General features: G+C 42.6%; 1 long non-coding RNA gene across 3 annotated transcripts in view; it reads left to right on the forward strand.

The window, feature by feature from the left end:
* LOC126068364 (uncharacterized) overlaps positions 1–22,644 on the forward strand; it is a 149,470-nt gene that overhangs the window by 78,543 nt on the left and 48,283 nt on the right. For 2 of the 3 annotated variants that reach the window (XR_007515643.1, XR_007515644.1), the window contains one exon: positions 3,499–3,613. This is a non-coding gene — a long non-coding RNA (uncharacterized LOC126068364). Of the gene's footprint in view, positions 1–1,561; positions 3,344–3,498; positions 3,614–22,644 lie in introns of those variants that run through there. The other variant, XR_007515645.1, reaches the window with a different exon arrangement.

Raw genomic sequence — 22,644 nt, forward strand, 5'->3', positions numbered from 1 at the left:
AATCCCCAGGATGGGAGAATTCTTGATTGAGGAGTTAAAAGCCTTAAGGTGGAAGAGAGCTGTGAGGTGGAATATGGAAGTTTCAAGTAGTAGTTTAATCTTTATTAAAAATACTTAAAATTGCTCATTAAATGAAGATGCTGATAGTAGCTCATCTTAAATTAATAACGAGTACGTAAAAGAAATTTTTTATGTAAGTGTTCATTTCCATTTACCATTCCTTGCTCAATAAGTACTCCTTCCTAATTTCGCCAAGACACTTTCAAATTCCCTTTGCTTTGTTGGAGATGACATGCGTGCTAAGTGGCTCCCCTCTTTTCCTCTCCGATTTGGTTTCCAGATACTCTGTGCCTTTCTGATTTATCACTTGGGAGTTTTTGACTCCTGTCTTTCACATCAGTGATCCTACATCTCATGTTCTTCTGTAAGCTCCTAGAACCCACCATCATCTCAGAGATGCAAAATAATTTACATGCCAGGATAAAAAAAAACTTTACATTCTTTTGTCTTCAGGGTTCGCCACCAAAACCTGTGTTCCTCTTCTGCGAATTCATTGGTTTCCGTTTTCTATTTGCTACCCCAAATTCTCTCTTTTTGTGGTTATCCCCAAATAGGAATGACTCAGAATTAGTACACATTGGAAACAAAACTCTTGTTTTTGCCAGAAAGTGAAAGGAAGGTAATTTGTGTTTAAATGACATTTTGGATATGGGGGACATAGCTTTGTTAGGGCTCACTGTATTTTGAAGATCATATGCCTGAAAAATCCCTGTTGCGTACCCTGTGACAGCTTGCCTGTATTTAGTACCCCGGTGGCCTTTCTTGGTGAATTTCACCTTCTGGGACCTTTTTGGGTATGGGCCAGAATCATACTTGTTCTAGCTTTAGTGAAGAGTAAAAATTCCTTTTCTTTAGAAGGCTATCATTGAGTTTATTTAATGACAGAAAAAAAAAAGTCAAATGTTTGCTCTCTAATCCTATCACACTACTAAGTTATTGAGAGATTTTGGGGGGGCATCAGTGATTTCTCAGAATTTGTTTCCTTGTTTTCAAAATAAGGGGGGTGGTAGTAGGTAGTAACTCCTTAAATTCTTCCTGTTCTCCAAACCCTGTGACTGTCAGATTCTATCTGATGCTCATACTAAACACATCCTAAAACTGCTGGCTAGTTGGGAATTCATTTATAATCAATTAAAGTCAGGACCAGGAAAATAATACTTTATTTCTACAGATCACTTTGTGGTTTACAAAACTATTCTCTAACTATCTCTTTTTACTCTCTTTTCTGTTCCTCTGAGGCCAGCAGCATTGACATCACCTGGGAACTTCCCAGAAAAGCACAATCTCAGACCTCGCCCTGTCCTCTTGAGTTAGAATCTACATTTTACCAAGATGCTCAGGTGATGTGCACGCACAAGGAGTCTGAGAACTGCTGCTTTGTCTCATTGTGAGTCTCCTAATGCGGTCGCAATGAGTTGGAACCAATTCACCAGCACCTAACAACAGTGACAACAGTGACCCTCAGAGGAGGGCAGGGTATTTTACAGATGAGGAAATCAAGACTCAGAGTTGTTAAGTAACTAAGTCAAGGTTACTGTGCTTGTGTCTTCTCCAAAATTTCTTGCTCTAAACCTAATGCGGCCAGAATGCTCATTAGAAGTGGGGATAGCAAAACTTCATCTCACATGCTTTGGACATGTGATCAGGAGGGTCTAGCTGCAGAAGTAGAACATCATGTTTGGAAAAACAGAGGGTCACCAAAAAAGAGGAAAGCCCTCAGTGAGATGGATTGACACAGTGACTGAAACAATGGGCTCAAACATAGCAACAATTGTGAAGATGGCACAGGACCAGGCAGTGTTTCATTCTGTTGTACACAGGGTCTTTAGGAGTCAGAATTACTCGACGGCACCTAACAACAACAACAACAAACCTAATGCTGTCTTCTTGGTTGGGCGGAGTCAGCCTTGTACAACAGAGACTCCTGGCAGCAGTCTGTGTGGTTAGTTCTAGGCAACTGGTGACTGAGTTCTAGCCAGCATAATGTGAGTGAAAGTAGGAAGTACTGTGATCCCTTTCTAGGGAAAAGACACAAACTCAAAAAGATAACTCCCATGTAGCTCCTCCATTGTGGTTTCCACTCCTAGCTGGCTTGAAAAGAGAGAACTCCCCAGAGCAACCTTGGTTTTCAGGGGGCAGGGGAGACTGGTGTAGGCACAGGTGTCTGTGTGTTGCAGGGGTTAATGCTCTGAACAGCGTAAGGGCCTGCCAACCATCCCCTGAGTGTCTATGAGGAAAGCGTATGCCTGTTCCCTGGAACGCACAGGTGGGTGGGTCCTACAGCTGGATCACGGGCACCTAATGCTTTTGGTTGTAACAACTGGTAGGCACCGCTTATCCTTAGACCCCTGTCTTGGGTGGCTAGGTGACGTGGGTGGAGCCACCAGTCCTCAGGCCCCTGATGTGGGTAGGTCAGGACCCTGTTTAATAGGCAAATTGGTGTTAAACATCAAAAACCCACCTCTCCACCGTACAGCTGAGACAGTTGAAGTCAGATCTCATGCAGATATACCGTCACAGTCTACCAAGAAGGGCCTAATGTCCTGAAATGGGCCCACACAGGTCCGTGCAGGGGTTAAAGGTATTCAAAGTCCACGGACCGTTTGTGCTTGGACAGGAGCCGCTTCTGTCCTGAGCTCCCCAGCTTAGTGGATCTGGCAGATTATTTTTTATTCCAAGGCCAGGAGGATGGCTCAGGGCATGCAGCAGAACCTCTCTCAGGCCCAGGAAATTGACAGCCACTGAAACCGTCTTGGGGGCTGGGGGCGTGGTAAAATAAATGCAAGTACTTAGCTTTTGCCAAGAGCGCCGTTCTTCTCTGGTTTGTGAGACGTGAGTGGACTGTGCAGCTGGCTGTCTCTCCCTGAGGAAACCAGGTCCCTAACACTACCTCCAGCCCTGCTGCGGTTGCTCCAGGGGATTGTGCCTGAGGGGAACTGGTTCCTGTCGAATCCTGTCCAGCAACTCCTTGCTGCTTCCGAACCATCTCTCCCTTGCCCTGCCGCTCAGTCCGATTTCCGAACTTTGTCCTTGATGTTCAGGGATCCTACTTTGTCATATATGTAACCATTTCACTTGTTTTCTCGGGTCTTTGGTGTAAGGGGGACCTCCGGAAACATCTGAATACTCTGCGATCTTGGCCCCGCCTCACCCCAGAGCAACCTTAGAAATGTTTTAGAGATGACAAGGCTGTTGTCAGCGTGGGTCCCTGGATGACTGCATTGAGGAGGCCCACTGCAGTGACAGATCTTTCACCTGTCCAGTATCTGTACAGGAGCCACAAGTAAACTTTTATTGAGCTTGAGCCGTTATATGTGTTTGAGTCTATTTCTTAAGTGCTTAGCCAACTGTAACAAATACATTCGAGCAGTGACTTAGTACTTGAAGTCATAGGTCTTTTGGCCTAATGCATTCATTCATTTCTTTTGTCTCTGGCAGTTGGTGATCAATGGATCGTGGTCTAGCATGCAGAAGTGAGTGAGTGGAGAAAAGCAGCAGAGCTGGTGGGTTGTGAAGACATGTGTTTGAAGGCTGCCACACTCTCTACTCCAGGGTAAGACAAAGGCAATGGCTGCCATTGTTACTCTGACTTTGCCAAGTCACAGGGACTCTTGTCTCTCCAGCCTCTCGGAGTCAGTGCAATGGGATGCCCTGCCTGTGAAAGGTTCCCAAAATCTCTATTGATTCAAGTGATTGACACTATGCCAATCAATAATTGTGAACAGGAAACCATTAGGTTTTGGGTGATAGGATGGAATTCATTATGTGCATGGAAATACCTCAGGCATTATTAGGGATTTATTTACATGAGACGTGATTTTCCTCGAATCAGGGAAGGGTTATTGGGCCTTTCTGAGGTGTGTTGTCGAGAATGGGACCAGGTCTGATTGCCCTTTTCCTGTACCATATCAGGTTGTTAGCTCTGCCAGCTCACATTCCCTCAACCACTGTCCTCCTTCTCCATGGATCACTTTCCTGAACTGTTGTTTTGTTAATTACTTTTTCTAGAAAGGAAACAGCTTGCCAGAGAGTTGACGATTCCAGGTTTGGTAGATAATAGCATTAGTAAAGCACATGGTTTTTGCCAGTTCCACTTTATCCTTCGTCACTGGCAGTCACGTGTCAGGTAAGGAGCCCTGGTGGCACAATTGTTAAGCACTCAGCTGCTAACCATAAGGTTGGCAGTTCGAACCCACTCAGCGGCTCCATGGGAGAAAGACCTGGGAATCTGAAGGCACCTAACAACAGTGAATCGGGTATTGGCATTGGGAGCATTATGACCAAGGCTGGCTTTGAGCTCTCATTTGTGCTGACGATTTTTGAGGCAAGAAGGAGAAAGTCACTGTTTGGTGTCCCCTTCTCAGAGTCCAGGTGGAAGTCTGGGAAGAAGGGGTAGAAAAGATACCACGTCTCTTTCTGAACTCTCCGCTTCTACAGCTTGAAGTAAAATCAGACTCCTTGAAAAGAAAATGACAACTAATGGAAATCTAGGCAGAGCCAAGGATGGCTAGCAAAGAGGGGCAGGAAGTGAAAAATTAAAAAAGAAAAATTGTATTCAGCTTATAAACTGTTTGGAGTGTTGTTTTAAGCTTGCTTTAGTGCTTTGGAAACCCTGGTGGCGTATTGGTTAAGTCCTATGGCTGCTAACCAAAGTGTCAGCAGTTCAAATCTGACAGGTGCTCCTTGGAAATGCTATAGGGCAGCAGTACTCTGTCCTATAGGGTCACTATGAGTCGGAATCGACTCGACGTCACTAGGTTTGGTTTTCGTTTTGGTAGTACTTTGGAGCCCTTATTAGATAATGTCCCATTGCTCAGCCTCGGACAGGGAAGCCAGAAAGGCTGATGTCCTTAGATGCCTGACATGGCTCGGTAATGAGTGCAATTTAATGAACAAATCAGACAATTTGGGGCTGTAGATCTCTGGAGATTCCCATCAACATACCTCATTACTGCTCTGGAGTGACACATGGGTGAGGGGATGAGCAAAGCAGAGAAAAGGCAGCTGCAGAAGCATGTCAGCAAGGTGAGCAGCCAGGCACAGGCAGACCTCAGCTCAGGGGATGGAGGTCGCTAAGGAAAGGAGCTGGACTTTGCCAGGTTTTCTCAATAAAGGAAAAGAGTTGGGCTTTGTGAGCTCTACTCATTTTCCTCTATGGCTCCCTATATCCTCTGTTTGAACAGTAACTAAAAAGCATAGCATGTCGGAAATAGCACTTGACTGGCATATGTAAATGCTGTAAAATGATAAATTTGCAGAGTAAGCCATTCTTTAACTGTCAGTTAGGGGCCTAAGTAAGTAATCCTAGAGATACCAGTAGACCAGAGTTTCTCAACCTCAATGCAGTTGACATTTTTGTCCAGATAGCTCTTGTTGTGGGGGGCGTGGGGCGGTTGTTGTAGGATGTTTAGCAGGATTACAGGCCTCTGCTCACTGGATGCCAGTAGCTCTGCCCCCCTCCCAAATTGTGACAATCAAAAATGTCCCCAGACATGCCAAATGTCTGTGGGAGGGGGGAGGGGCACCAAATTTAATCTTGCGCTGAGTTTCTCTGGGACTGTATTTTAGTGATTTAACCTCATTATGCCTCAGTTTCCCTACCTGTAAAGTAGACACAGTCTAAGGAAGCAATGTGCATAGTACCGCGTGGCAACTAGGGGGTTCTCTAAGTGCTTGGAAACAATACCTGTCTGCCCACATTTCCAGGACCCAAAGATCACTCTTAATCTTTTTGATGGCAGTGAGTGAGGGGCAGTGGGAATTTGGAGAAGGGTAAAGGCTTAGTGGTGTGGGAAACGGTGAACCCTGCTGGAATCTGAGTTTATTTGAAGGCATCCTGTCCTAGCTTATTGTGACAGTGTATTCTGGATGAAGGCTTTCTTTTAGAGAGGAAAGAAAGGGGAGGGTGGAGGAGGCAGGAAGGAGGCTGCTCAGAAGAACAGTCAGGAAAGTGCACTTGATGGGGCGATCTCATTAATGTGAAAGAGACTCATATATCATTAGACCAGAGGACAGAGAGAAAAAGCAACCCCCAAAATCAAAATATCTTTTTAAATGACTGCTGATCCAGAAGAGTTGTTACAGGTAATTAATGTAGACCAGAGACTGTTTGGAGAAGTCTCTTTGTTCTAGAGCCTTTATATTTCTGTCTCCTCTCTTTTGGAATATGGAAAAAAAAATGTCTTCATATACGCTTTTCATAAATGCTTTACTATGATATGTGTGTTGTTTTATTACTCTTTAGAACTTTGTGTCAGAAAGGTGAAAAAGGCTGTAATGCTCATATAGACCCAAGTGATCTACATTATTTTGATAGAAAGCACCGGCTTGACTCTAGGGATTAGGCATAAACTATCCTGGCAGGGTTGCATTCACCCTTTCTGTGTTTCTGGTCTCTGTAGCATTATACACACTTACAAAGTTTATGACAAATGTGGACAGATCTTGGATGTAATACATGGAGAAGCCGTCTTAGGTAGCCTTGTTTATTTATATTCTCTCTACCCTGCATTTATAGTACTAGGTGTTAAGTATTTAATAGAAGAAAGGGCACTTCCATGTAGCAGAAAGGGAACAGTGAGAGAAGCTGTTTTGGTAGATAGGTTGGTGTCTTAGTCATCTAGTGCTGCTGTAATAGAAATGCCACAAGTGGATGGCTTTAACAAAGAGAAATTTGTTCGCTCACAGTTTAGGCGTCTAAAAGTCGAAATTCATGATGCTAACTCCAGGGGAAGGCTTTTTATCTGTGCCAGCTCTTGGGGAAGGTCCTTGTCATCAATCTTCCCATCCTAGGAGCTCTCAGTGCAGGGGCCTTGGGTCGAAAGGAAGTACTCTCCTCCTGGTTCTGCATTCTTAGTGGTAGGACGTCCCCATGTCTCTGTACTCACTTCTCTCTTTTATATCTTGAAAGAGATTGATTTAAAATAGAAACAAATTTTGTAGATTGAGTTTTGCCTCACTAACATGACTGCCCCTAATCCCACCTCATTACCATCATAGAGGTAGGATTTATAATGCACAGGAAATTACATCAGATGACAGATTGGTGGACAGTCATACAATACTGGGAATCAAGGCCTAGCTGAGCTGACAGACATTTTAGGGGGACACAATTCAATCCATGACAATTGGTGTTTGAATAGTTGAAGTTTTCATTCTAGTGCTGCTCAGAGTGTGGTCCTAGCAGCATCAGCATTACCTGGGAACTTGTTAGAGATGTAAATGATTGGGGCTCAACCCAGACCTCCTGAATCAGAACCTTGGGATTGGAGCTCAATAATCTGTGTTTCAACAAGCCCTCCGTGATTCTGATGTGTGCTAAAATTTGAGAAGTACTGCTCTAGTGATGTGTGATATGGTGAAATCTTATGCGTGGTGTCTATGTGTGTATGGGGGGCAAGGGTTAAGGAAGTGTTTTATCAGGTAGTCAGAAGATGAGTAAAGTTGTCTTGTGATATACTTTTGGATTATTCTCCTAGTCCATGGTGTAAGCCTTTAACTATGCTGTCCAATACAATAGCCACAAGCCACATGTGGCTATTTATCTTTAAACTAATACAACTCAATACAATTAAAAGAAATGTAGCTATTCAGTTGAACTAGCCACCTTTCAAGTGCTCAGGAGCCACATGTGCTTAGTGCTGCCTTATTAGGGAGCAGAGATGTAGAGCATGTTCATCATCACAGAAAGTTCTATTGGACAGCACTGTTTCAGCCTGTAATGACCCCTATTTGACACATACAAGCCGGAAACCCCCACCTGTAGTGATGGTGTGTTCTAGTTAAGTCAAGACCTCAACTCGTTTAAAGCAGAATTGAGTTTTGGACTTCTCTACCCTGGGGAGACTTTCAGACTGTAGTTGTATCCTGGTGAACTTTTTACCTTGTGGCGGTATCTGCCTGGTATAGAAAGTGCCGTGGGTCTGTCTCCCACATAATTGAGCGCACTGCCTCTAACATATTTGCTCTTTAATCTGCTAAGCTGTCTCTTTCCATTTGGTCTGCCCATGCCCTGACCATGGGTGCTAAAGCTTGTTTGTGCAGGGTGTCTCTTTGAATACTGCCTAGAGCTTTATAAAGAGTCTGGAAGAGGTGGCAAGAGAGTTTCACTTCTCTTTCCCCAGCATGGCTCAAAAAATTAATTCACACAATCTGAGAAGAGTTATCCTCTGAAGAATTAATTGCTAAAGTGAAATTTCAACAGACATATTACACCACAGATTTAGTAGTTAAGCCCTTTAGCAACGTGGAAAAAATTTCCATTGATACTCTATTGGTATTATCAAGGAGCTCTGGTGATGCAGTGGTTAAGTGCTCAGCTGCTAACTGAAAGGTCACGGTTGGAACCCACCAGTTGCTCACAGGGAGAAAGATGGGGCACTCTGCTTCCCTAAAGATTACAACCTTGGAAAGCCTGTGTGGCAGTCTACTCTGTCCTGTCAGGTTGCTCTGAGTTGGAATCGACTTGATCGCAGTGAGTTTGGTTTTGTCATTGCTATTATCAACAATAGCAATAATTATTTAGTTGCTAAGAAATTCTCTGAATTAGAACAAATAAAAAGATGTGGAGATGCACGGTGTTTAAAAGATAAAATGGAAAGCTAACTGGGCCCATGGGAGGGGGTATGAAAGTAAAAATTTTGTGTGTCTTTAGCATTATTGCTGGAGGTGAGGGAAGGAGGTGCATAGGGGATCACATTGACCTTTGGACAGCCTTAACTTGACTGGCTCACTTCTGAGGGAGGATGTTGCTTATTCTCTTACTGCCCTCCTCTCTTTAATTTGCCTTTCTTACCCTCTTTTGTCTGCCCAGAATGTTGGAGGGGGCCCAGTGTTTCTCAAGGAGGGTGTATTGGCGTGATTTATCATTATATGGAACTGTCCTGCCCATTTCAGACATTTAGCATCACTGGTCCCTTGATGCCCATGTTACTCCAACCTAACCAAGTCATTGTGTCAACCAGAGATATCCACCCCACCCACAGTACACATTTGCAAATGCCTGTGATTGAGAATTACTGGCTGTTAAAGAGATGAGCTTGGTGTCTTTTTTGGGAGGGAGAAGTGGTTAGAGTTGGTGAAGGTGCAGGTGCTCCGAGGGGCTCGCTCATTAATTTCTGACACAACCTGGCCCCAAGCAGCCACTTCTCACAGTGCTAGAAGTGATGCTGGGAGCTGATTTTGTTCTATTAGACTAGAAGAATTGCATTCTGCTACTGCAAGACTGAATATACCATGGACCGCCAAAAGAACAAATAAATCTGTCTTGGAAGAAGTACAACCAGACTGATTCTTAGAAGCAAGGATGGCGAGACTGCGTCTTATATACATTGGACATGTCAGGAGGGATCAGTCTCTGGAGAAGGACATCATGCTTGGCAGAGTACAGGGTCAGCGGAAAAGAGGAAGACCCTCAACGAGGTGGATTGACACAGTGGCTGCAACAATGAGCTCAAGCATAACAAGGATTGTAAGGATGGCGCAGGACCAGGCAGTGTTTCGTTCTGTTGTGCATAGGGTCGCTATGAGTCGGAACCGACTCGACGGCACGTAACAACAACAACAACTGCAAGACTTGGACTCAGAGGCTGAAAATCAACAGAGGCCTCTGTTACTGCCAGGGAGGGACCTAACTCATGAGTAGGGAGATAGTTCCCAGTCTGGTGCCACTCCAGGGTGTGTCTGCACTAACATTGGTTGCTCATTCGTACTCTACTTCTTTGCCATTAACATTTCACGGCGTTTCCATTTAGGCTTCTCTTCTGGCGTCTTTGTGCTCGTGCTCGCCCTTCTTGCTCCTACAACCAACTGATGGTCTGTGTATGGACCAAACTCCAAGAAAAGCATAGACTGATAGGTTCTGTAGTAGTTATCATCCCTTTTTGCCTAAGCTCTTAAACCAGGCAATCTTATGGATGCTCATAGCTTCTCCTGGACTGTCTTAGTCATCTAGTGCTGCTGTAACAGAAGTACCACAAGTGGATGGCTTTAACAAAGAGGAATTTATTTCCTCACAACCTAGTAGGCTAGAAGTCCAAATTCAGGGCGTCAGCTCCAAGGGAAGGCTTTCTGTCTTTGTGGGTTTTAGAGGAAGGCCCTGCCCTCAATCTTCCCCTGGTGGAGGAGCTTCCCAGGTGCAGGGACCCCGGGTCCAAAGGACACTCTTACTCCTAGTGTTTCTTTCTTGGTATGAGGTTGCCCTCTCTGCTAGCTTCCCTTTCCTTTTATCTCGTGAAAGATGAATGTGGTGCAGGCCGTACCCCAGGGAAACTCCCTTTACATTGAATCACTCATGTGACCTTATTAAGGGTGTTACAATCCCACCTAATCTTGTTTAACATAAAATTACCATCATACAATGGAGGAAACCAAACAATATTGGAAATCATGGTCCAGGCAAATTGATACACACATTTTTTGGGGGGGAACATAATTGAATCCATGACATGGTCCAAATATTTGTGGCCTAGGGCTACTTGCTTCAGTAAGGACTGTGGTCCTGGCAGTTTCCCTAGAAGAGAGCAGTGGTAGGATAGACTGATAGAGCATGAGACCCCTCTCCAGTGTAAACCAATAAACCAGTTGCCCTTGCATCATTTCTGACTCATGGTGACACCATGTGTGCAGAGTAGGCCTGTTCCATAGGGTTTTCAATGCCGTGAGCTTTCAGAAATAGATCAGCAGGCCTTTCTACCAAGGAGCCTCAGCGTGGCTTCGAACTACCACCCTTTTGGTTGGTAGGCAAGTGCTTAACCGTTTGCACCACCCAAGGACTCTGTCTGTAGTATGTTGCTGTTGTTGGTCACCGTCAAGTCGATTCTGACTCATAGCAAGAGCGTGCGTGCAGAGTAGAGCTGCTCTGTAGTGTTTTCAAGGCCGTGAGCTTTTAGAAGTACATCCCCAGGCCTGTCTTCTAAGGCGCCTCTGGGTGGGTTCAAACTTCCAACCTTTCAGCTAGTAATCGAGCACGTCAGCGTTTGCGCCAGTCAGGGACATCTCTCTCTGGCATACCCAGGCATAGGGACCCTGAATTGTTAACTTCCGGGATCAATACAAATAGCATTTGTGGGTTATATGCAGAATAGAGAAATGAAAGATTATTCACAAAACTTACGTGTTCTCATGTTCAGTAGCAGTTGGGGAAAAGCATGAACCCTTTCTTTTAGTTGAGACGATGGGCTGCATCTCAGTATAGAATAGTAGGGAAATTGCTAAACTGGATGATTGGGAAATGGGGAGTTGTATTTACCATATGGATAGCCTGTTTTTTCCATCTGTCAAGTATGATTCTCTCAGCCACTCATGTATCCCACGAGAATAATGGCTAGGTGACTGTCTCAATGGTGAAAGACGATTTGACACCTCTGACAAGTGTTGTTCAACAGCTGTGCTTGTAAGATTCCAGTTCTGACAAAGAAAATATCTTGGCTTCTTAGTCTATAAATAAGTTCCATATTAATGTTGTCATTTCAGGGATTACTGTCTTAGAAAGTGTACTTAAAATTTTTTTATAGTGGGTTTTGTTCATGTGAGCCAACGATTGAGTGTGAATTTACAAGGGAATGCATTATAATATCACAGAGGGCTCTGTCCTTATTCCTGATTCAGTGTCAAGGTACAAACGAGGGTCCAGGTTCCACTGAGACCGGCACAGCTGTGAGCGGGGTGATCTGTGGCAGCACAAAGAGCTCAGGATGTCGATGAAGTCATTTAAGGCTCTAACACTGAATTCTTCTCACTGAGTAGCTGGATCCCCGTGGCACTAACAGAGAATCAGTCAGCGCTTCCTTAGAGGGATGGAGCTTTGTCGATTGGGAGTCAGCAGAGAAGGGGTGCAGCAGAGCTTCTCCAGCTGGTGGGTGAGGAGAAAGTGTAGTTTGTTACCCAGGGGTGGCCGGGGTCAGCTTTCTCACCCAGCTGCTGACTACTGAAGTGAAAAGAACAGAGAGGAATCATTTGCTCCAGTTGCTCTTCTTTCTCTTCTTGAAGAGTCCTATACCCTCTATGGAATTAAAAAAGAAAAAAAATGAGAAGAGAAAGAAGTACAGAATTATATGTAGTTAATTTTACTTTTATTTCTTTTGAATGAGAAGATTGATACATAGATAACCAGATATTGCCAGAAGATTAAAACCTTCAATTTTAATTTTAAATGAGCATTAGTCTTGCAGGCTAAACTAGATAAAGATAAAGCAACTCAAATCTGCGCATACATAACTTTTTTTTTTTCCAAAAGTATAATTGTTCCCATAGGATCAGGAATTAACTTGCAGTAACCCTCAATGAAGATCCTGTAGGAACGGTAAAGACATCTGCTCCCTGCAGGATATAAAGAGATCCTGAGAGATTCTGAAAGATGGCTGAGAGCCTCGAGTCCTGTATCCTTGAATTCTGTCCTGCCACAGGCCTCTCCCTGTGAGACCCCTGAGGGATAAATGTGCACCAGGGGGAGGACTGTGGGTGCAGATGCTTGATTGAGGACCTGTGACTGAGAGCCCCCCACCTGTTGAGCCGCCTCACCCTTCCTGTGAGGCCCAGGAAGGGGCAGTGCCTCTTGGTGCTCTCTCTCCTGAGCCCATCATTGGCTGTTGCCTTGGACTTCCAAACAAGTAAAGCTGTGGCTGACTTAATGTTTTTAAATGTGAGCCGTTCCTAGCAGCCCACGTCCTTCGAGGGGGCATCAGAAACAAGGAAGAAAGCAGGCAAGGGGGAGCATGATTCTCCTAGCTATCAATAGCTTTCCCTGTTGCACGAGAAAGAACATTTATTTTATTTGTTTATTTTTTTTAGCTTTAAAAAAGAGAAATTTATTCTCTCCCTGTCTAAGAGGTAAAAGTCCAATTCCAGTGTTCCAGCTCCAGGGGAATGCTTTTTCTGTAGGCTTTGGGAGATGGTCCTTGTCATCAATCTTCCCCTGGTCTAGGAGCTTCTCAGCGCAGGGATCCTGGGACCAAAGGATGCACTCCCCTCCTAGCTCTTCATTCTTTTTTTTTTTTTTTTAACTTTTATTGAGCTTCAAGTGAAGGTTTACAAATCAAGTCAGACTGTCATGTATAAGTTTATATACACCTTACTCCATACTCCCACTTGCTCTCCCCCTAATGAGTCAGCCCTTCCAGTCTCTCCTTTCGTGACAATTTTGCCAGCTTCCAACTCTATCCTCCCATCCCCCCTCCAGACAGGAGATGCCAACACAGTCTCAAGTGTCCACCTGATACAAGTAGCTCACTCTTCATCAGCATCTCTCTCCTACCCACTGTCCAGTCCCTTCCATGTCTGATGAGTTGTCTTCGGGAATGGTTCCTGTCCTGTGCCAACAGAAGGTTTGGGGACCATGACCGCCGGGATTCCTCTAGTCTCAGTCAGACCATTAAGTCTGGTCTTTTTGTGAGAATTTGGGGTCTGCATCCCACTGATCTCCTGCTCCCTCAGGGGTTCTCTGTTGTGCTCCCTGTCAGGGCAGTCATCAGTTGTGGCCTGGCACCAACTAGTTCTTCTGGTCTCAGGATGATGTAGGTCTCTGGTTCATGTGGCCCTCTCTGTCTCTTGGGCTCTTAGTTGTCGTGTGGCCTTGGTGTTCTTCATTTTCCTTTGCTCCAGGTGGGTTGAGACCAATTGCTGCATCTTAGATGGCCGCTTGTTAGCATTTAAGACCCCAGATGCCACATTTCAAAGTGGGATGCAGAATGTTTTCATAATAGAATTATTTTGCCAATTGACTTAGAACTCCCCTTAAACCGTGGTCCCCAAACCCCCGCCCTTGCTCCACTGCCCTTTGAAGCATTCATTTTATCCTGGAAACTTCTTTGCTTTTGGTCCAGTCCAGTTGAACTGACCTTCCGTGTTTTGAGTATTGTCCTTCCCTTCACCTAAAGCAGTTCTTATCTACTAACTAATCAGTAAAAACCCCTCTCCCACCCTCCCTCCCTCCCTCCCCCCCTCGTAACCACAAAAGTGTGTGTTCTTCTCAGTTGATACTCTTTCTCAAGATCTTATAATAGTGGTCTTGTACAATATTTGTCCTTTCGCCCCTGACTAATTTCGCTCAGCATAATGCCTTCCAGGTTCCTCCATGTTATGAAATGTTTCACAGATTCGTCACTGTTCTTTATCAATGCATAGTATTCCATTGTGTGAATATACCACAATTTATTTATCCATTCATCCATTGATGGACACCTTGGTTGCTTCCAGCTTTTTGCTATTGTAAACAGAGCTGCAATAAACATGGTTGTGCATATATCTGTTTGTGTGAACGCTCTTGTTTCTCTAGGGTATATTCCGAGGAGTGGGATTTCTGGGTTGTATGGTAGTTCTATTTCTAACTTTTTAAGATAACACCAGATAGATTTCCAAAGTGGTTGTACCATTTTACATTCCCACCAGCAGTGTATAAGAGTTCCAATCTCTCCGCAGCCTCTCCAGCAGTTATTATGTTGTGTTTTTTGGATTCATGCCAGCCTTGTTGGAGTGAGATGGAATCTCATCGTAGTTTTAATTTGCATTTCTCTAATGGCTAATGATCGAGAGCATTTTCTCATGTATCTGTTAGCTGCCTGAATATCTTCTTTAGTGAAGTGCGTGTTCATATCCTTTGCCCACTTCTTGATTGGGTTGTTTGTCTTTTTGTGGTTGAGTTTTCACAGAATCATATGGATTTTAGAGATCAGGCGCTGGTCGGACATGTCATAGCTGAAAATTCTTTCCCAGTCTGTAGGTGGTCTTTTTACTCTTTTGGTGAAGTCTTTAGATGAGCATAGGTGTTTGATTTTTAGGAGCTCCCAGTTATCTGGTTTCTCTTCATCATTTTTGGTAATGTTTTGTATTCTGTTTATGCCTTGTATTAGGGCTCCTAACATTGTCCCTATTTTTTCTTCCATGATCTTTATCGTTTTAGTCTTTATGTTTAGGTCTTTGATCCACTTGGAGTTAGTTTTTGTACATGGACTGAGGTATGGGTCCTGTTTTATTTTTTTGCAAATGGATATCCAGTTATGGCAGCACCATTTGTTAAAAAGACTATCTTTTCCCCAATTAACTGACACTGGGCCTTTGTCAAATATCAGCTGCTCATATGTGAATGGATTTATATCTGGGTTCTCAATTCTGTCCCATTGGTCTATGTGCCTGTTCTTGTACCAGTACCAGGCTGTTTCGACTACTGTGGCTGTATAATACATTCTAAAATGAGGTAGAGTGAGGCCTCCCACTTTCTTCTTCTTCTTCAGTAATGCTTTACTTATCCGAGAATTCTTTCCCTTCCATATGAAGCTGGTGATTTGTTTCTCCATCACATTAAAAAATGGCATTGGAATTTGGATCGGAAGTTCATTGTATGTATAGATGGCTTTTGGTAGAATAGACATTTTTACTATGTTAAGTCTTCCTACCCATGAGCAAGGCATGTTTTTCCACTTAAGTAGGCCCTTTTTAGTTTCTTGTAGTAGCACTTTGTAGTTTTGTTTGTATATGTCTTTTACATCTTTGGTAAGATTTATTCCTAATTATTTTAACTTCTTGGGGGCTACTGTGAATGGTATTGATTTGGTTATTTCCGCTTCGATGTGCTTTTTGTTGATGTAGAGGAATTCAAGTGATTTTTGTATGTTTATCTTATAACCTGAGACTCTGCCAAACTCTTCTCTTAGTTTCAGTAGTTTTCTGGAGGATTCCTTAGGGTTTTCAGTGTATAAGGTCATGTCATCCGCAAATAGAGATAATTTGACTTCCTCCTTGCCAATCCGGATGCCCTTTATTTCTTTGTCTAGCCTAGTTGCTCTGGCTGGGACCTCTAGCATAATGTTGAATAAGAGCGGTGATAAAGGGCATCCTTGTCTGCTTCCCGTTCTCAAGGGAAATGCTTTCAGGCCCTCTCCATTTAGAGTGATGTTGGCTGTTGGCTTTGTATAAAAAAAAAATTATAGATGCCCTTTACTATGTTGAGGAATTTTCCTTCAATTCCTGTTCTGGTGAGAGTTTTTATCATAAATGGGTGTTGGACGTTGTCAAATGCCTTTTCTGCTTCAATTGATAAGATCATGTGGTTTTTGTCTTTTGTTTTATTTATATGGTGGATTACATTAATGGTTTTTCTAATATTAAACCAGCCTTGCATACCTGGTATAAATCGCACTTGGTCATGGTGGATTATTTTTTTGATATGTTGTTGAATTGTATTGGCTAGAATTTTGTTGAGGATTTTTGCATCTATGTTCATGAGGGATATAGGTCTGTAATTTTCTTTTTTTGTGATGTCTTTACCTGGTTTGGGTATCAGGGAAATGGTGGCTTCATAAAATGAGTTGGGTAGTATTCCATCATTTTCTATGCTTTGAAATACCTTTAGTAGTAGTGGTGTTAACTCTTCTCTCTGAAAGTTTGGTAGAACTCTGCAGTAAAGCCATCCGGGCCAGGGTGTTTTTTTTGTTGGGAGTTTTTTGATTACCGTTTCAATCTCTTTTTTTGTTATGGGTCTATTTAGTTGTTCTACTTCTGAATGTGTTAGTTTAGGTAGGTAGTGTTTTTCCAGGAATTCATCCATTTCTTCTAGGTTTGCAAATTTCTTTGAGTACAATTTTTTGTAATAATCTGATATGATTCTTTTATTTTCAGTTGGGTCTGTTGTGATGTGGCCCTTTTCGTTTCTTATTCGGGCTATTTGTTTCCTTTCCTGTATTTCTTTGGTCAGTCTGGCCAATGGTTTATCAATTTTGTTAATTTTTTCAAAGAACCAGCTTTTGTCTTTGTTGATTCTTTCAATTGTTTTTCTGTTCTCTAATTCATTTAGTTCAGCTCTAATTTTTATTATTTGTTTTCTTCTGGTGCCTGATGGATTCTTTTGTTGCTCACTTTCTATTTGTTCAAGTTGTAGGGACAGTTCTCTGATTTGGGCTGTTTCTTCTTTTTGTATGTGTGCATTTATCGATATAAATTGGCCTCTGAGCACTGCTTTTGCTGTGTCCCAGAGGTTTTGATAGGAAGTATTTTCATTCTCATTGCATTCTATGAATTTCCTTATTCCCTCCTTAATGTCTTCTATAACCCAGTCTTTTTTCAGGAGGGTATTGTTCAGTTTCCAAGTATTTGATTTCTTTTCCCTATTTTTTCTCTTATTGATTTCCACTTTTATGGCCTTGTGGTCGAGAAGATGCTTTGTAATATTTTGGTGTTTTGGATTCTACAGAGGTTTGTTTTATGACCTAATATGTGGTCTATTCTAGAGAATATTCTATGTGCACTAGAAAAAAAAGTATATTTTGCAGCTGTTGGGTGGAGTGTTCTGTATAGGTCTATGAGGTCAAGTTGGTTGATTGTAGCAATTAGGTCTTTTGTGTCTCTATTGAGCTTCTTACTGGAAGTCCTATCCTTCTCTGAAAGTGCTGTGTTGAAGTCTCCTATTGTAATTGTGGAGGTGTCTATCTCACTTTTCAGTTCTGTTAAAGTTTGTTTTATGTATCTTGCATCCCTGTCATTGGGTACATAAATATTTAATATAGTTATATCTTCCTGATCAATTGTCCCTTTAATCGTTATGTAGTGTCCTTCTTTATTGTTCGTGGTGGATTTAACTTTGAAGTCTATTTTGTCAGAAATTAACATTGCTACTCCTGCTTTTTTTTTATTTTTTGCTTGATGTATTTTTTTCCATCGTTTGAGTTTTAGTTTGTTTGTGTCTCTAAGTCTAAGGTGTGTCTCTTGTAGGCAGCATATAGACGGATCGTGTTTCTTCATCCAGTCTGAGACTCTCTGTCTCTTTCTTGGTACATTTAGTCCATTTACATTCAGTGTAATTGTAGATAAGAATGTGTTTAGTGCTGTCATTTTGATGCCTTTTTGTGTGTGTTGTTGACAATTTCATTTTTCCACTTACTTTTTTGTGCTGAGACGTTTTTCTTTGTAAATTTTGTGTTCCTCATTTTCATAGTAGTTGACTTTATGTTTGCTGAGTCGTTATGTTTTTCTTGGTTTTTATTTTGAGTTATGGAAGTGTTAGAACTCTTTGTGGTTACCTTAATATTTGCCCCTAGGTTTCTAAGTAAAAACCTAACTTGTATCGTCCTATATCGCATTGTTTTCCTCTCCATATTGCAGTTCTGTGCCTCCTGTATTTAGTCCCTCTTTTTGATTATTGTGATCTTTTACATAATGACTTCAATGGTTCCCTGTTTTGACCATTTTTTTCTTTTTAAAATTAATCTTAATTTGTTTTTGTGATTTCCTTATTTGGGTTGATATCAGGATGTTCTGTTTCGTGACCTTGTGTTGTGTTGTTATCTGATGTTATTGATTTTCTGACCAAACAATTTCCTTTAGTATTTCTTGGAGCTTTGGTTTGGTTTTTGCATATTCTCTCAGCTTGTGTTTATCTGTAAATGTTTTAATTTCGCCTTCATATTAGAGAGAGAGTTTTCCTGGATAAAGGATCCTTGGCTGGCAGTTTTTCTCCTTCAGTGCTCTATATATGTCATCCCATTCCCTTCTTGACTGCATGGTTTCTGCTGACTAGTCTGAACTTATTCTTACTGATTCTCCTTTGTAGGAGACCTTTCTTTTATCCCTGGCTGCTTTTAAAATTTTCTCTTTATCTTTGGTTTTTGCAAGTTTAATGATAATATGTCTTGGTGATTTTCTTTTTGAATCAATCTTATATGGGGTTCGATGAGCATCTTGGATAGATATTCTTTCGTCTGTCATGGTGTCAGGGAAGTTTTCTGCCAACAGATCTTCAACTATTCTCTCTGTATTTTCTGTTATCACTCCTTGTTCTGGACATCCAAGCACACACAAGTTATTCTTCTTGATAGAGTCCCCCATGATTCTTAGGGTTTCTTCATTTTTTTAAATTCTTTTATCTGATTTTTCTTCAGCTATATTGGTCAATTGCTTTATCCTCCAACTTCCCCACTCTGCATTCCAGTTGCTCGATTCTGCTCAACTGACTTCCTATTGAATTGTCTAATTCTATAATTTTACTGTTAATCTTTTGGATTTCTGAATGCTGTCTCTCTATGGATTCTTGTAGCTTATTAATTTTTCCACTATGTTCTTGAATAATCTTTTTGATTTCTTCAACTGCTTTATCAGTGTGTTCCTTGGCTTTTTCTGTTGATTGACTTATTTCATTTCTGAGTTCATCCCTGATGTCTTGAAGCATTCTGTAAATTAGTTTTTTATATTCTGCATCTGGCAATTCCAGGATTGTATCTTCCTTTAGGAAAGATTTTGATTCATTAATTTGGGGAGTTGTAGAAGCAATCATGGTCTGCTGCTTTCTGTGGTTTGATATTGACTGTTGTCTCCAAGACATCTATAAGATATTGTAATGATTTATTTTATATTTGCTCACCGAGTCTTATTGTATTTTGTTTTCTTTCAATATACATGGATGGGCTACTAGATTGCGCTGTCTTGATTGTTGTAGCCTTTGAATCACTTATGTCCTCTTACCAGCTGGTTTGGGCCATTACCAGAAATATAAGCCTAAGAGTCCATTCACTATTCTTGAGTAGAATCTGATTTTGGGTCACCAAGTGTGTGGGATAGACTGTCATGTATTCTCTTAGAGGAGTAGTGGTGTTAGTTGTGTGCACCAGATTCTAGTAGCAGCAGGGGGTCACATTCCGGGGGGAGCACGATGCTGACAGGCTTCCCCCAAATGCCAGTGAGGTAGGTTTGTCTCTATTCCTAAAGCACTTTGGTGGGTGGGCTCTGCAGCTGTACTTTAGACACCCAATGCATGTACCTCTACAGGTAGGTAGATGTCACTATCCTCAGACCCCTATGGCAGGAGGTTAGGTGTTTTGGGTGGAGCTTCAGCCCTCAGTTCCTCAGTTCCCCGTTGTGGGCCAGTGAGGGCTCTGTTTAATAGGTAGAGATATCAGTCCTGGTAAACTTGTCTTTCCAGTAATCCGCTAAAACAATTACAGTCAGATCACTATCAGAATTGCTTTGCGGTATAATAGCCACCTTGTTCCCTGTAGGGATGAAAGCCCAAGACTCTGGATCACAAATGCTTGGCTAGAGCTGGTTCTGTATTTTTAGTCCAATTTCAGGAAGTCAGGGAAGGATTCTTGGTCCCTGGCTTTTTTGTAGCTGCTTCTCTTCTCTCAGGCCAGGAGAATGGGTTAGGAAAAGACAAAACAAACAAACAAAGAAGAAAAAACCTCAGAGCACTTCACTCTCTGGCCCAGGAAATTCCAATGTTAATGAAGCCGCCTGGGAAGGGAAGGGGAGGGATCAGATGGATAGGAGAGAGTAGCACCCAGGAATATAGACAAAGCAACTTGTCTTGCTTGGCATGACTTTTATCTGAGATTCCCAAGGGGTGTGTGGACTGTGTGCACTGGCTGGGTTGAGATTGCCCCTGAGGGTCAGGCCCACATCCTGTGCTTGTGCTGTCTCAGAAGCTGTGGTTAGTTCCTCTGCTCCCAGTCCAAAGCCCAGCACCAAGGTTCCCTGGCTGGGATGCCGCACTCCCGGCTCGAAAACCAGCCGCTGCCTCCGAGTGACTTCTCCTCCTCTCAGCCGCATCACTGCACTGCCTGCGTACACTGGCTGGGCTTCCCCCGAGGTCAGTTGAGGGGGCTAGGGCTGCACCCCGTGTTAGCACCACCTCAGGATGCTGTGCTCAGCTCCCCTGCGTCCAGTCCAAAGCCCGGCGCCAAAGTTTTCTGACAGGGACACTGGCTCCAGGCTCCGAAAACAGTCGCTGCTTCCCCGTGGTTTTTCATTCTCTCGTTAGCCCTGTCGGTGTGCAGCCTGGTTGCGCTGGCTGAGTCTCTACGGAGGTTACCCCAGGGGACTAGGGGTTAGGGCTGTGTCCCGTGCCTGCCCCGCCTCAGCAAGCCACAATCAGCAGCGCCCCTCAGCACCAGGGAACTGCAGGGGCTCAAGGCCGTGGGGTGGGTCGCGGGTTCCAGAAGCGGTTGCTGGTTCAGGCGCAACTTTTCGCTCACCTGTCACTCAGGTCAACTCTTTACATCTGTGTTTGATGGTCAGGGTTCGTAGATTGTCATGTATGTGATCGATTCACTTGTTTTTCTGAGTCTTTGTTGCAAGAGGGATCCGAGGTAGTGTCTGCCTAGTCAGCCATCTTGGCCCCCTCCACTATAGTTATTTTTAATGCATCTGTCTTCTATATCATGTGGGGCATGACAAGTTTCTTAGCCAAAAATACAATATAACTGGCCTTTATAATTACCCATGGACTAATTTCTTCTTGGAACCTTTGATTTATTCATTCTCTTTTGCTCCATACGAGTAGAGACCAAGAGTTGTATCTTAGATAGCTTTGCAAGCTTTTAAGACCCCAGATACTACTTACCAAACTAGGATGTAGAACATTGTCTTTGTGAATGCCAATTGACTGAGTTGTCCCTGGAAGCTATGATTCCAAGCCTTCTAATCCAGTAAACCAATTCTGTGTGTTCTTTGGATATGTCTAGGAAGCCTCTGTAATAGTGCCTCCCATATGGTTTGTTATACGTGTGGATATACATAACACACAAAGGTGTATATACAGATGCCCACAGATACACCTATACAAGCACATGCATTTACTTGCATGTGCCTTCCTATACAGGTACGTGCACCTGTATTTACCTACTTAACCACACACATATCCTTTGGTTATTTTTACTGTTGTTGCAAAATTGTATGTGTTATAGTTTTTACCAAAATTGGCCCTTTTTCTCTAAGTGTACTTCTTAGTGTCTTCATTTACCTTGGGCAAGTTGTGCTGACTGCACCCGTATTTGGGATTGTCTTTCCCATCACCGAAAGTAACAAGTGTCTACTATGTAGAAAGTGATTCCCCTTCTCTCTCCCTCCAGTCCCTGGTGAGCAGCATCAACTTTGCTTTCTGTGTTTATATCTATTCTTGATTTTTTATAATAGTGGGAGCATACAATATTTGTCTTTTTGTGATTGACTTATTTCACTCAGCATAACGTCCTCCAGATTCATCCACATTATAAAATGTTATACAGACTCCTTATGATTCTTTATAAACCAAAAAAAAAAACCCAAACCCAGTGCTTTCGATTCGATTCTGACTCATAGTGACCCTATAGGACAGAGTAGAACTGCTCCATAGAGTTTCCAGGGAGTACCTGGCAGATTCGATGATTCTTCATAGTTGTCCAGTATTCCATTGCATGTATTTACCGCAGTACGTTTATCCATTTCTCTGTTGATGGGCACTTTGGTGTTTCCACCTTTTTGCTATTGTGAATAATGCTGCAACGAACATGAATGTGCATATATATATTTGTGTCACTGCTCTTATATCTCTAGGATATATACCTAGGAGTGGGATTGCTGGATTATAAGGTATTTCTATTTCTAGCTTTTTGAGGAAGCACCGTACTGTTTTCCATAGTGCTTTTACCATTTTAAAATCCCACCAGCAGTGTATAAGAGTTCCAATCCCCCACAACCTCATCAGCATTTGTCATTTCTGTTTTTTTGTTCATTGCCATTTTTGCAGGGGTTTGATGGTATCTCATTGTAGTTTTGATTGATGTCCCTTTAATGGCTAATGATCATGAACATCTTTTCATGTATTTGTTGGCTGGCTTATATGCT

This window comes from Elephas maximus, chromosome 27, assembly GCF_024166365.1.
Source record: "Elephas maximus indicus isolate mEleMax1 chromosome 27, mEleMax1 primary haplotype, whole genome shotgun sequence".
NCBI classification, from domain to species: Eukaryota; Metazoa; Chordata; class Mammalia; order Proboscidea; family Elephantidae; genus Elephas; species Elephas maximus.